We start from the raw sequence: 15,695 nt of genomic DNA, 5'->3' as shown, positions 1-15,695 counted from the left end.
CCACAAGATGTGCATGCAAATGGTGCTTTTGGCGGAACGCGCACGTGGATTTCTACCAAACGACGTGCTAAGCATGCCGATGCTGCTCTTTTTAGCACCCGCGCACGCATTTGTGCGAAAACGCGTTTTAAGCATGCACATGCATCTTTTGGTAGACGCGGATGAAGTTTTCTGCAAAACCACAAGATGTGCATGCAAATGGTGCTTTTGGCAGAACGCGCACGTGGATTTCTACCAAACGACGTGCTAAGCATGCCGATGCTGCTCTTTTTAGCACCCGCGCACGCATTTGTGCGAAAACGCGTTTTAAGCATGCACATGCATCTTTTGGTAGACGCGGATGAAGTTTTCTGCAAAACCACAAGATGTGCATGCAAATGGTGCTTTTTGCAGAACGCGCACGTGGATTTCTACCAAACGACGTGCTAAGCATGCCGATGCTGCTCTTTTTAGCACCCGCGCACGGATTTGTGCGAAAACGCGTTTTAAGCATGCACATGCATCTTTTGGTAGACGCGGATGAAGTTTGCTGCAAAACCACAAGATGTGCATGCAAATGGTGCTTTTGGCGGAACGCGCACGTGGATTTCTACCAAACGACGTGCTAAGCATGCCGATGCTGCTCTTTTTAGCACCCGCGCACGCATTTGTGCGAAAACGCGTTTTAAGCATGCACATGCATCTTTTGGTAGACCCGGATGAAGTTTTCTGCAAAACCACAAGATGTGCATGCAAATGGTGCTTTTTGCAGAACGCGCACGTGGATTTCAACCAAACGATGTGCTAAGCATGCCGATGCTGCTCTTTTTAGCACCCGCGCACGCATTTGTGCGAAAACGCGTTTTAAGCATGCACATGCATCTTTTGGTAGACGCGGATGAAGTTTTCTGCAAAACCACAAGATGTGCATGCAAATGGTGCTTTTTGCAGAACGCGCTCGTGGATTTCTACCAAACGACGTGCTAAGCATGCCGATGCTGCTCTTTTTAGCACCCGCGCACGCATTTGTGCGAAAACGCGTTTTAAGCATGCACATGCATCTTTTGGTAGACGCGGATGAAGTTTTCTGCAAAACCACAAGATGTGCATGCAAATGGTGCTTTTTTGCAGAACGCGCACGTGGATTTCTACCAAACGACGTGCTAAGCATGCCGATGCTGCTCTTTTTAGCACCCGCGCACGCATTTGTGCGAAAAACGCGTTTTAAGCATGCACATGCATCTTTTGGTAGACGCGGATGAAGGTTTCTGCAAAACCACAAGATGTGCATGCAAATGGTGCTTTTTGCAGAACGCGCACGTGGATTTCTACCAAACGACGTGCTAAGCATGCCGATGCTGCTCTTTTTAGCACCCCGCGCACGCATTTGTGCGAAAACGCGTTTTAAGCATGCACATGCATCTTTTGGTAGACGCGGATGAAGTTTTCTGCAAAACCACAAGATGTGCATGCAAATGGTGCTTTTTGCAGAACGCGCACGTGGATTTCTACCAAACGATGTGCTAAGCTTGCCGATGCTGCTCTTTTTAGCACCCGCGCACGGATTTGTGCGAAAACGCGTTTTAAGCATGCACACGCATCTTTTGGTAGACGCGGATGAAGTTTTCTGCAAAACCACAAGATGTGCATGCAAATGGTGCTTTTGGCAGAACGCGCACGTGGATTTCTACCAAACGACGTGCTAAGCATGCCGATGCTGCTCTTTTTAGCACCCGCGCACGCATTTGTGCGAAAACGCGTTTTAAGCATGCACATGCATCTTTTGGTAGACGCGGATGAAGTTTTCTGCAAAACCACAAGATGTGCATGCAAATGGTGCTTTTTGCAGAACGCGCAAATGGATTTCTACCAAACGACGTGCTAAGCATGCCGATGCTGCTCTTTTTAGCACCCGCGCACGGATTTGTGCGAAAACGCGTTTTAAGCATGCACATGCATCTTTTGGTAGACGCGGATGAAGTTTGCTGCAAAACCACAAGATGTGCATGCAAATGGTGCTTTTGGCAGAACGCGCACGTGGATTTCTACCAAACGACGTGCTAAGCATGCCGATGCTGCTCTTTTTAGCACCCGCGCACGCATTTGTGCGAAAACGCGTTTTAAGCATGCACATGCATCTTTTGGTAGACGCGGATGAAGTTTTCTGCAAAACCACAAGATGTGCATGCAAATGGTGCTTTTTGCAGAACGCGCACGTGGATTTCTACCAAACGACGTGCTAAGCATGCCGATGCTGCTCTTTTTAGCACCCGCGCACGCATTTGTGCGAAAACGCGTTTTAAGCATGCACATGCATCTTTTGGTAGACGCGGATGAAGTTTTCTGCAAAACCACAAGATGTGCATGCAAATGGTGCTTTTTGCAGAACGCGCACGTGGATTTCTACCAAACGACGTGCTAAGCATGCCGATGCTGCTCTTTTTAGCACCCGCGCACGCATTTGTGCGAAAACGCGTTTTAAGCATGCACATGCATCTTTTGGTAGACGCGGATGAAGTTTTCTGCAAAACCACAAGATGTGCATGCAAATGGTGCTTTTTGCAGAACGCGCACGTGGATTTCTACCAAACGACGTGCTAAGCTTGCCGATGCTGCTCTTTTTAGCACCCGCGCACGGATTTGTGCGAAAACGCGTTTTAAGCATGCACATGCATCTTTTGGTAGACGCGGATGAAGTTTTCTGCAAAACCACAAGATGTGCATGCAAATGGTGCTTTTTGCAGAACGCGCACGTGGATTTCTACCAAACGACGTGCTAAGCATGCCGATGCTGCTATTTTTAGCACCCGCGCACGCATTTGTGCGAAAACGCGTTTTAAGCATGGCATTTGTGCGAAAACGCGTTTTAAGCATGCACATGCATCTTTTGGTAGACGCGGATGAAGTTTTCTGCAAAACCACAAGATGTGCATGCAAATGGTGCTTTTTGCAGAACGCGCACGTGGATTTCTACCAAACGACGTGCTAAGCATGCCGATGCTGCTCTTTTAGCACCCGCGCACGGATTTGTGCGAAAACGCGTTTTAAGCATGCACATGCATCTTTTGGTAGACGCGGATGAATGTTTTCTGCAAAACCACAAGATCTGCATGCAAAATGGTGCTTTTTGCAGAACGCGCACGTGGATTTCTACCAAACAACGTGCTAAGCATGCCGATGCTGCTCTTTTTAGCACCCGCGCACGCATTTGTGCGAAAACGCGTTTTAAGCATGCACATGCATCTTTTGGTAGATGAAGTTTTCTGCAAAACCACAAGATGTGCATGCAAATGGTGCTTTTTGCAGAACGCGCACGTGGATTTCTACCAAACGACGTGCTAAGCATGCCGATGCTGCTCTTTTTAGCACCCCGCGCACGGATTTGTGCGAAAACGCCTTTTAAGCATGCACCATGCATCTTTTGGTAGACGCGGATGAAGTTTTCTGCAAAACCACAAGATGTGCATCTGCAAATGGTGCTTTTGGCAGAACGCGCACGTGGATTTCTACCAAACGACGTGCTAAGCATGCCGATGCTGCTCTTTTTAGCACCCGCGCACGCATTTGTGCGAAAACGCGTTTTAAGCATGCACATGCATCTTTTGGTAGGACGCGGATGAAGTTTTCTGCAAAACCACAAGATGTGCATGCAAATGGTGCTTTTTGCAGAACGCGCTCGTGGATTTCTACCAAACGACGTGCTAAGCATGCCGATGCTGCTCTTTTTAGCACCCGCGCACGCATTTGTGCGAAAACGCGTTTTAAGCATGCACATGCATCTTTGTGGTAGACGCGGATGAAGTTTTCTGCAAAACCACAAGATGTGCATGCAAATGGTGCTTTTTGCAGAACGCGCAAATGGATTTCTACCAAACGACGTGCTAAGCATGCCGATGCTGCTCTTTTTAGCACCCGCGCACGGATTTGTGCGAAAACGCGTTTTAAGCATGCACATGCATCTTTTGGTAGACGCGGATGAAGTTTGCTGCAAAAACCACAAGATGTGCATGCAAATGGTGCTTTTGGCAGAACGCGCACGTGGATTTCTACCAAACGACGTGCTAAGCATGCCGATGCTGCTCTTTTTAGCACCCGCGCACGCATTTGTGCGAAAACGCGTTTTAAGCATGCACATGCATCTTTTGGTAGACGCGGATGAAGTTTTCTGCAAAACCACAAGATGTGCATGCAAATGGTGCTTTTTGCAGAACGCGGCACGTGGATTTTCTACCAAACGACGTGCTAAGCATGCCGATGCTGCTCTTTTTAGCACCCGCGCACGCATTTGTGCGAAAACGCGTTTTAAGCATGCACATGCATCTTTTGGTAGACGCGGATGAAGTTTTTCTGCAAAACCACAAGATGTGCATGCAAATGGTGCTTTTTGCAGAACGCGCACGTGTATTTCTACCAAACGACGTGCTAAGCATGCCGATGCTGCTCTTTTTAGCACCCGCGCACGCATTCGTGCGAAAACGCGTTTTAAGCATGCACATGCATCTTTTGGTAGACGCGGATGAAGTTTTCTGCAAAAACCACAAGATGTGCATGCAAATGGTGCTTTTGCAGAACGCGCACGTGGATTTCTACCAAACGACGTGCTAAGCATGCCGATGCTGCTCTTTTTAGCACCCGCGCACGCATTTGTGCGAAAACGCGTTTTAAGCATGCACATGCATCTTTTGGTAGACGCGGATGAAGTTTTCTGCAAAACCACAAGATGTGCATGCAAATGGTGCTTTTTGCAGAACGCGCACGTGGATTTCTACCAAACGACGTGCTAAGCATGCCGATGCTGCTCTTTTTAGCACCCGCGCACGGATTTGTGCGAAAACGTGTTTTAAGCATGCACATGCATCTTTTGGTAGACGCGGATGAAGTTTGCTGCAAAACCACAAGATGTGCATGCAAATGGTGCTTTTGGCGGAACGCGCACGTGGATTTCTACCAAACGACGTGCTAAGCATGCCGATGCTGCTCTTTTTAGCACCCCGCGCACGCATTTGTGCGAAAACGCGTTTTAAGCATGCATCATGCATCTTTGGTAGACGCGGATGAAGTTTTCTGCAAAACCACAAGATGTGCATGCAATATGGTGCTTTTGGCAGAACGCGCACGTGGATTTCAACCAAACGATGTGCTAAGCATGCCGATGCTGCTCTTTTTAGCACCCGCGCACGCATTTGTGCGAAAACGCGTTTTAAGCATGCACATGCATCTTTTGGTAGACCCGGATGAACTTTTCTGCAAAACCACAAGATGTGCATGCAAATGGTGCTTTTTGCAGAACGCGCACGTGGATTTCTACCAAACGACGTGCTAAGCATGCCGATGCTGCTCTTTTTAGCACCCGCGCAGGCATTTGTGCGAAAACGCGTTTTAAGCATGCACATGCATCTTTTGGTAGACGCGGATGAAGTTTTCTGCAAAACCACAAGATGTGCATGCAAATGGTGCTTTTGGCAGAACGCGCACGTGGATTTCTACCAAACGACGTGCTAAGCATGCCGATGCTGCTCTTTTTAGCACCCGCGCACGCATTTGTGCGAAAACGCGTTTTAAGCATGCACATGCATCTTTTGGTAGACGCGGATGAAGTTTTCTGCAAAACCACAAGATGTGCATGCAAATGGTGCTTTTGGCAGAACACGCACGTGGATTTCTACCAAACGACGTGCTAAGCATGCCGATGCTGCTCTTTTTAGCACCCGCGCACGGATTTGTGCGAAAACGCGTTTTAAGCATGCACATGCATCTTTTGGTAGACGCGGATGAAGTTTTCTGCAAAACCACAAGATGTGCATGCAAATGGTGCTTTTGGCAGAACGCGCACGTGGATTTCAACCAAACGATGTGCTAAGCATGCCGATGCTGCTCTTTTTAGCACCCGCGCACGCATTTGTGCGAAAACGCGTTTTAAGCATGCACATGCATCTTTTGGTAGACGCGGATGAAGTTTTCTGAAAAACCACAAGATGTGCATGCAAATGGTGCTTTTTGCAGAACGCGCTCGTGGATTTCTACCAAACGACGTGCTAAGCATGCCGATGCTGCTCTTTTTAGCACCCGCGCACGCATTTGTGCGAAAACGCGTTTTAAGCATGCACATGCATCTTTTGGTAGACGCGGATGAAGTTTGCTGCAAAACCACAAGATGTGCATGCAAATGGTGCTTTTGGCTGAACGCGCACGTGGATTTCTACCAAACGACGTGCTAAGCATGCCGATGCTGCTCTTTTTAGCACCCGCGCACGCATTTGTGCGAAAACGCGTTTTAAGCATGCACATGCATCTTTTGGTAGACGCGGATGAAGTTTTCTGCAAAACCACAAGATGTGCATGCAAATGGTGCTTTTTGCAGAACGCGCACGTGGATTTCTACCAAACGACGTGCTAAGCATGCCGATGCTGCTCTTTTTAGCACCCGCGCACGCATTTGTGCGAAAACGCGTTTTAAGCATGCACATGCATCTTTTGGTAGACGCGGATGAAGTTTTCTGCAAAACCACAAGATGTGCATGCAAATGGTGCTTTTTGCAGAACGCGCACGTGGATTTCTACCAAACGACGTGCTAAGCATGCCGATGCTGCTCTTTTTAGCACCCGCGCACGCATTTGTGCGAAAACGCGTTTTAAGCATGCACATGCATCTTTTGGTAGACGCGGATGAAGTTTTCTGCAAAACCACAAGATGTGCATGCAAATGGTGCTTTTGGCAGAACGCGCACGTGGATTTCTACCAAACGACGTGCTAAGCATGCCGATGCTGCTCTTTTTAGCACCCGCGCACGCATTTGTGCGAAAACGCGTTTTAAGCATGCACATGCATCTTTTGGTAGGCGCGGATGAAGTTTTCTGCAAAACCACAAGATGTGCATGCAAATGGTGCTTTTGGCAGAACGCGCACGTGGATTTCTACCAAACGACGTGCTAAGCATGCCGATGCTGCTCTTTTTAGCACCCGCGCACGGATTTGTGCGAAAACGCGTTTTAAGCATGCACATGCATCTTTTGGTAGACGCGGATGAAGTTTTCTGCAAAACCACAAGATGTGCATGCAAATGGTGCTTTTGGCAGAACGCGCACGTGGATTTCAACCAAACGATGTGCTAAGCATGCCGATGCTGCTCTTTTTAGCACCCGCGCACGCATTTGTGCGAAAACGCGTTTTAAGCATGCACATGCATCTTTTGGTAGACGCGGATGAAGTTTTCTGCAAAACCACAAGATGTGCATGCAAATGGTGCTTTTTGCAGAACGCGCTCGTGGATTTCTACCAAACGACGTGCTAAGCATGCCGATGCTGCTCTTTTTAGCACCCGCGCACGCATTTGTGCGAAAACGCGTTTTAAGCATGCACATGCATCATTTGGTAGACGCGGATGAAGTTTTCTGCAAAACCACAAGATGTGCATGCAAATGGTGCTTTTTGCAGAACGCGCACGTGGATTTCTACCAAACGACGTGCTAAGCATGCCGATGCTGCTCTTTTTAGCACCCGCGCACGCATTTGTGCGAAAACGCGTTTTAAGCATGCACATGCATCTTTTGGTAGACGCGGATGAAGGTTTCTGCAAAACCACAAGATGTGCATGCAAATGGTGCTTTTTGCAGAACGCGCACGTGGATTTCTACCAAACGACGTGCTAAGCATGCCGATGCTGCTCTTTTTAGCACCCGCGCACGCATTTGTGCGAAAACGCGTTTTAAGCATGCACATGCATCTTTTGGTAGACGCGGATGAAGTTTTCTGCAAAACCACAAGATGTGCATGCAAATGGTGCTTTTTGCAGAACGCGCACGTGGATTTCTACCAAACGATGTGCTAAGCTTGCCGATGCTGCTCTTTTTAGCACCCGCGCACGGATTTGTGCGAAAACGCGTTTTAAGCATGCACACGCATCTTTTGGTAGACGCGGATGAAGTTTTCTGCAAAACCACAAGATGTGCATGCAAATGGTGCTTTTGGCAGAACGCGCACGTGGATTTCTACCAAACGACGTGCTAAGCATGCCGATGCTGCTCTTTTTAGCACCCGCGCACGCATTTGTGCGAAAACGCGTTTTAAGCATGCACATGCATCTTTTGGTAGACGCGGATGAAGTTTTCTGCAAAACCACAAGATGTGCATGCAAATGGTGCTTTTTGCAGAACGCGCAAATGGATTTCTACCAAACGACGTGCTAAGCATGCCGATGCTGCTCTTTTTAGCACCCGCGCACGGATTTGTGCGAAAACGCGTTTTAAGCATGCACATGCATCTTTTGGTAGACGCGGATGAAGTTTGCTGCAAAACCACAAGATGTGCATGCAAATGGTGCTTTTGGCAGAACGCGCACGTGGATTTCTACCAAACGACGTGCTAAGCATGCCGATGCTGCTCTTTTTAGCACCCGCGCACGCATTTGTGCGAAAACGCGTTTTAAGCATGCACATGCATCTTTTGGTAGACGCGGATGAAGTTTTCTGCAAAACCACAAGATGTGCATGCAAATGGTGCTTTTTGCAGAACGCGCACGTGGATTTCTACCAAACGACGTGCTAAGCATGCCGATGCTGCTCTTTTTAGCACCCACGCACGCATTCGTGCGAAAACGCGTTTTAAGCATGCACATGCATCTTTTGGTAGACGCGGATGAAGTTTTCTGCAAAACCACAAGATGTGCAGGCAAATGGTGCTTTTTGCAGAACGCGCACGTGGATTTCTACCAAACGACGTGCTAAGCATGCCGATGCTGCTCTTTTTAGCACCCGCGCACGCATTTGTGCGAAAACGCGTTTTAAGCATGCACATGCATCTTTTGGTAGACGCGGATGAAGTTTGCTGCAAAACCACAATATGTGCATGCAAATGGTACGTGCTAAGCATGCCGATGCTGCTCTTTTTAGCACCCGCGCACGCATTTGTGCGAAAACGCGTTTTAAGCATGCACATGCATCTTTTGGTAGACGCGGATGAAGTTTTCTGCAAAACCACAAGATGGGCATGCAAATGGTGCTTTTGGCAGAACGCGCACGTGGATTTCAACCAAACGATGTGCTAAGCATGCCGATGCTGCTCTTTTTAGCACCCGCGCACGCATTTGTGCGAAAACGCGTTTTAAGCATGCACATGCATCTTTTGGTAGACCCGGATGAAGTTTTCTGCAAAACCACAAGATGTGCATGCAAATGGTGCTTTTTGCAGAACGCGCACGTGGATTTCTACCAAACGACGTGCTAAGCATGCCGATGCTGCTCTTTTTAGCACCCGCGCAGGCATTTGTGCGAAAACGCGTTTTAAGCATGCACATGCATCTTTTGGTAGACGCGGATGAAGTTTTCTGCAAAACCACAAGATGTGCATGCAAATGGTGCTTTTGGCAGAACGCGCACGTGGATTTCTACCAAACGACGTGCTAAGCATGCCGATGCTGCTCTTTTTAGCACCCGCGCACGCATTTGTGCGAAAACGCGTTTTAAGCATGCACATGCATCTTTTGGTAGACGCGGATGAAGTTTTCTGCAAAACCACAAGATGTGCATGCAAATGGTGCTTTTTGCAGAACGCGCACGTGGATTTCTACCAAACGACGTGCTAAGCATGCCGATGCTGCTCTTTTTAGCACCCGCGCACGCATTTGTGCGAAAACGCGTTTTAAGCATGCACATGCATCTTTTGGTAGACGCGGATGAAGTTTTCTGCAAAACCACAAGATGTGCATGCAAATGGTGCTTTTGGCAGAACGCGCACGTGGATTTCAACCAAACGATGTGCTAAGCATGCCGATGCTGCTCTTTTTAGCACCCGCGCACGCATTTGTGCGAAAACGCGTTTTAAGCATGCACATGCATCTTTTGGTAGACGCGGATGAAGTTTTCTGCAAAACCACAAGATGTGCATGCAAATGGTGCTTTTTGCAGAACGCGCACGTGGATTTCTACCAAACGACGTGCTAAGCATGCCGATGCTGCTCTTTTTAGCACCCGCGCACGCATTTGTGCGAAAACGCGTTTTAAGCATGCACATGCATCTTTTGGTAGACGCGGATGAAGTTTTCTGCAAAACCACCAGATGTGCATGCAAATGGTGCTTTTTGCAGAACGCGCACGTGGATTTCTACCAAACGACGTGCTAAGCATGCCGATGCTGCTCTTTTTAGCACCCGCGCACGCATTCGTGCGAAAACGCGTTTTAAGCATGCACATGCATCTTTTGGTAGACGCGGATGAAGTTTTCTGCAAAACCACAAGATGTGCATGCAAATGGTGCTTTTTGCAGAACGCGCACGTGGATTTCTACCAAACGACGTGCTAAGCATGCCGATGCTGCTCTTTTTAGCACCCGCGCACGCATTTGTGCGAAAACGCGTTTTAAGCATGCACATGCATCTTTTGGTAGACGCGGATGAAGTTTTCTGCAAAACCACAAGATGTGCATGCAAATGGTGCTTTTTGCAGAACGCGCACGTGGATTTCTACCAAACGACGTGCTAAGCATGCCGATGCTGCTCTTTTTAGCACCCGCGCACGGATTTGTGCGAAAACGCGTTTTAAGCATGCACATGCATCTTTTGGTAGACGCGGATGAAGTTTGCTGCAAAACCACAAGATGTGCATGCAAATGGTGCTTTTGGCGGAACGCGCACGTGGATTTCTACCAAACGACGTGCTAAGCATGCCGATGCTGCTCTTTTTAGCACCCGCGCACGCATTTGTGCGAAAACGCGTTTTAAGCATGCACATGCATCTTTTGGTAGACGCGGATGAAGTTTTCTGCAAAACCACAAGATGTGCATGCAAATGGTGCTTTTGGCAGAACGCGCACGTGGATTTCAACCAAACGATGTGCTAAGCATGCCGATGCTGCTCTTTTTAGCACCCGCGCACGCATTTGTGCGAAAACGCGTTTTAAGCATGCACATGCATCTTTTGGTAGACCCGGATGAAATTTTCTGCAAAACCACAAGATGTGCATGCAAATGGTGCTTTTTGCAGAACGCGCACGTGGATTTCTACCAAACGACGTGCTAAGCATGCCGATGCTGCTCTTTTTAGCACCCGCGCAGGCATTTGTGCGAAAACGCGTTTTAAGCATGCACATGCATCTTTTGGTAGACGCGGATGAAGTTTTCTGCAAAACCACAAGATGTGCATGCAAATGGTGCTTTTGGCAGAACGCGCACGTGGATTTCTACCAAACGACGTGCTAAGCATGCCGATGCTGCTCTTTTTAGCACCCGCGCACGCATTTGTGCGAAAACGCGTTTTAAGCATGCACATGCATCTTTTGGTAGACCCGGATGAAGTTTTCTGCAAAACCACAAGATGTGCATGCAAATGGTGCTTTTTGCAGAACGCGCACGTGGATTTCTACCAAACGACGTGCTAAGCATGCCGATGCTGCTCTTTTTAGCACCCGCGCAGGCATTTGTGCGAAAACGCGTTTTAAGCATGCACATGCATCTTTTGGTAGACGCGGATGAAGTTTTCTGCAAAACCACAAGATGTGCATGCAAATGGTGCTTTTGGCAGAACGCGCACGTGGATTTCTACCAAACAACGTGCTAAGCATGCCGATGCTGCTCTTTTTAGCACCCGCGCACGCATTTGTGCGAAAACGCGTTTTAAGCATGCACATGCATCTTTTGGTAGACGCGGATGAAGTTTTCTGCAAAACCACAAGATGTGCATGCAAATGGTGCTTTTTGCAGAACGCGCACGTGGATTTCTACCAAACGACGTGCTAAGCATGCCGATGCTGCTCTTTTTAGCACCCGCGCACGCATTTGTGCGAAAACGCGTTTTAAGCATGCACATGCATCTTTTGGTAGACGCGGATGAAGTTTTCTGCAAAACCACAAGATGTGCATGCAAATGGTGCTTTTGGCAGAACGCGCACGTGGATTTCAACCAAACGATGTGCTAAGCATGCCGATGCTGCTCTTTTTAGCACCCGCGCACGCATTTGTGCGAAAACGCGTTTTAAGCATGCACATGCATCTTTTGGTAGACGCGGATGAAGTTTTCTGCAAAACCACAAGATGTGCATGCAAATGGTGCTTTTTGCAGAACGCGCTCGTGGATTTCTACCAAACGACGTGCTAAGCATGCCGATGCTGCTCTTTTTAGCACCCGCGCACGCATTTGTGCGAAAACGCGTTTTAAGCATGCACATGCATCTTTTGGTAGACGCGGATGAAGTTTTCTGCAAAACCACAAGATGTGCATGCAAATGGTGCTTTTTGCAGAACGCGCACGTGGATTTCTACCAAACGACGTGCTAAGCATGCCGATGCTGCTCTTTTTAGCACCCGCGCACGCATTTGTGCGAAAACGCGTTTTAAGCATGCACATGCATCTTTTGGTAGACGCGGATGAAGGTTTCTGCAAAACCACAAGATGTGCATGCAAATGGTGCTTTTTGCAGAACGCGCACGTGGATTTCTACCAAACGACGTGCTAAGCATGCCGATGCTGCTCTTTTTAGCACCGGCGCACGCATTTGTGCGAAAACGCGTTTTAAGCATGCACATGCATCTTTTGGTAGACGCGGATGAAGTTTTCTGCAAAACCACAAGATGTGCATGCAAATGGTGCTTTTTGCAGAACGCGCACGTGGATTTCTACCAAACGATGTGCTAAGCTTGCCGATGCTGCTCTTTTTAGCACCCGCGCACGGATTTGTGCGAAAACGCGTTTTAAGCATGCACACGCATCTTTTGGTAGACGCGGATGAAGTTTTCTGCAAAACCACAAGATGTGCATGCAAATGGTGCTTTTGGCAGAACGCGCACGTGGATTTCTACCAAACGACGTGCTAAGCATGCCGATGCTGCTCTTTTTAGCACCCGCGCACGCATTTGTGCGAAAACGCGTTTTAAGCATGCACATGCATCTTTTGGTAGACGCGGATGAAGTTTTCTGCAAAACCACAAGATGTGCATGCAAATGGTGCTTTTTGCAGAACGCGCAAATGGATTTCTACCAAACGACGTGCTAAGCATGCCGATGCTGCTCTTTTTAGCACCCGCGCACGGATTTGTGCGAAAACGCGTTTTAAGCATGCACATGCATCTTTTGGTAGACGCGGATGAAGTTTGCTGCAAAACCACAAGATGTGCATGCAAATGGTGCTTTTGGCAGAACGCGCACGTGGATTTCTACCAAACGACGTGCTAAGCATGCCGATGCTGCTCTTTTTAGCACCCGCGCACGCATTTGTGCGAAAACGCGTTTTAAGCATGCACATGCATCTTTTGGTAGACGCGGATGAAGTTTTCTGCAAAACCACAAGATGTGCATGCAAATGGTGCTTTTTGCAGAACGCGCACGTGGATTTCTACCAAACGACGTGCTAAGCATGCCGATGCTGCTCTTTTTAGCACCCGCGCACGCATTTGTGCGAAAACGCGTTTTAAGCATGCACATGCATCTTTTGGTAGACGCGGATGAAGTTTTCTGCAAAACCACAAGATGTGCATGCAAATGGTGCTTTTTGCAGAACGCGCACGTGGATTTCTACCAAACGACGTGCTAAGCATGCCGATGCTGCTCTTTTTAGCACCCGCGCACGCATTCGTGCGAAAACGCGTTTTAAGCATGCACATGCATCTTTTGGTAGACGCGGATGAAGTTTTCTGCAAAACCACAAGATGTGCATGCAAATGGTGCTTTTGGCAGAACGCGCACGTGGATTTCTACCAAACGACGTGCTAAGCATGCCGATGCTGCTCTTTTTAGCACCCGCGCACGCATTTGTGCGAAAACGCGTTTTAAGCATGCACATGCATCTTTTGGTAGACGCGGATGAAGTTTTCTGCAAAACCACAAGATGTGCATGCAAATGGTGCTTTTTGCAGAACGCGCACGTGGATTTCTACCAAACGACGTGCTAAGCATGCCGATGCTGCTCTTTTTAGCACCCGCGCACGGATTTGTGCGAAAACGCGTTTTAAGCATGCACATGCATCTTTTGGTAGACGCGGATGAAGTTTGCTGCAAAACCACAAGATGTGCATGCAAATGGTGCTTTTGGCGGAACGCGCACGTGGATTTCTACCAAACGACGTGCTAAGCATGCCGATGCTGCTCTTTTTAGCACCCGCGCACGCATTTGTGCGAAAACGCGTTTTAAGCATGCACATGCATCTTTTGGTAGACGCGGATGAAGTTTTCTGCAAAACCACAAGATGTGCATGCAAATGGTGCTTTTGGCAGAACGCGCACGTGGATTTCAACCAAACGATGTGCTAAGCATGCCGATGCTGCTCTTTTTAGCACCCGCGCACGCATTTGTGCGAAAACGCGTTTTAAGCATGCACATGCATCTTTTGGTAGACCCGGATGAAGTTTTCTGCAAAACCACAAGATGTGCATGCAAATTGTGCTTTTTGCAGAACGCGCACGTGGATTTCTACCAAACGACGTGCTAAGCATGCCGATGCTGCTCTTTTTAGCACCCGCGCAGGCATTTGTGCGAAAACGCGTTTTAAGCATGCACATGCATCTTTTGGTAGACGCGGATGAAGTTTTCTGCAAAACCACAAGATGTGCATGCAAATGGTGCTTTTGGCAGAACGCGCACGTGGATTGCTACCAAACGACGTGCTAAGCATGCCGATGCTGCTCTTTTTAGCACCCGCGCACGCATTTGTGCGAAAACGCGTTTTAAGCATGCACATGCATCTTTTGGTAGACGCGGATGAAGTTTTCTGCAAAACCACAAGATGTGCATGCAAATGGTGCTTTTGGCAGAACACGCACGTGGATTTCTACCAAACGACGTGCTAAGCATGCCGATGCTGCTCTTTTTAGCACCCGCGCACGGATTTGTGCGAAAACGCGTTTTAAGCATGCACATGCATCTTTTGGTAGACGCGGATGAAGTTTTCTGCAAAACCACAAGATGTGCATGCAAATGGTGCTTTTGGCAGAACGCGCACGTGGATTTCAACCAAACGATGTGCTAAGCATGCCGATGCTGCTCTTTTTAGCACCCGCGCACGCATTTGTGCGAAAACGCGTTTTAAGCATGCACATGCATCTTTTGGTAGACGCGGATGAAGTTTTCTGCAAAACCACAAGATGTGCATGCAAATGGTGCTTTTTGCAGAACGCGCTCGTGGATTTCTACCAAACGACGTGCTAAGCATGCCGATGCTGCTCTTTTTAGCACCCGCGCACGCATTTGTGCGAAAACGCGTTTTAAGCATGCACATGCATCTTTTGGTAGACGCGGATGAAGTTTGCTGCAAAACCACAAGATGTGCATGCAAATGGTGCTTTTTGGCTGAACGCGCACGTGGATTTCTACGAAACGACGTGCTAAGCATGCCGATGCTGCTCTTTTTAGCACCCGCGCACGCATTTGTGCGAAAACGCGTTTTAAGCATGCACATGCATCTTTTGGTAGACGCGGATGAAGTTTTCTGCAAAACCACAAGATGTGCATGCAAATGGTGCTTTTTGCAGAACGCGCACGTGGATTTCTACCAAACGACGTGCTAAGCATGCCGATGCTGCTCTTTTTAGCACCCGCGCACGCATTTGTGCGAAAACGCGTTTTAAGCATGCACATGCATCTTTTGGTAGATGCGGATGAAGTTTTCTGCAAAACCACAAGATGTGCATGCAAATGGTGCTTTTTGCAGAACGCGCACGTGGATTTCTACCAAACGACGTGCTAAGCATGCCGATGCTGCTCTTTTTAGCACCCGCGCACGCATTTGTGCGAA

Source organism: Dermacentor andersoni, unplaced genomic scaffold (assembly GCF_023375885.2).
Source record: "Dermacentor andersoni unplaced genomic scaffold, qqDerAnde1_hic_scaffold ctg00000098.1, whole genome shotgun sequence".
Taxonomy (NCBI): Eukaryota; Metazoa; Arthropoda; class Arachnida; order Ixodida; family Ixodidae; genus Dermacentor; species Dermacentor andersoni.
The sequence above is the reverse complement of the archived record's forward strand: the minus strand, read 5'-3'. Positions refer to the sequence as shown.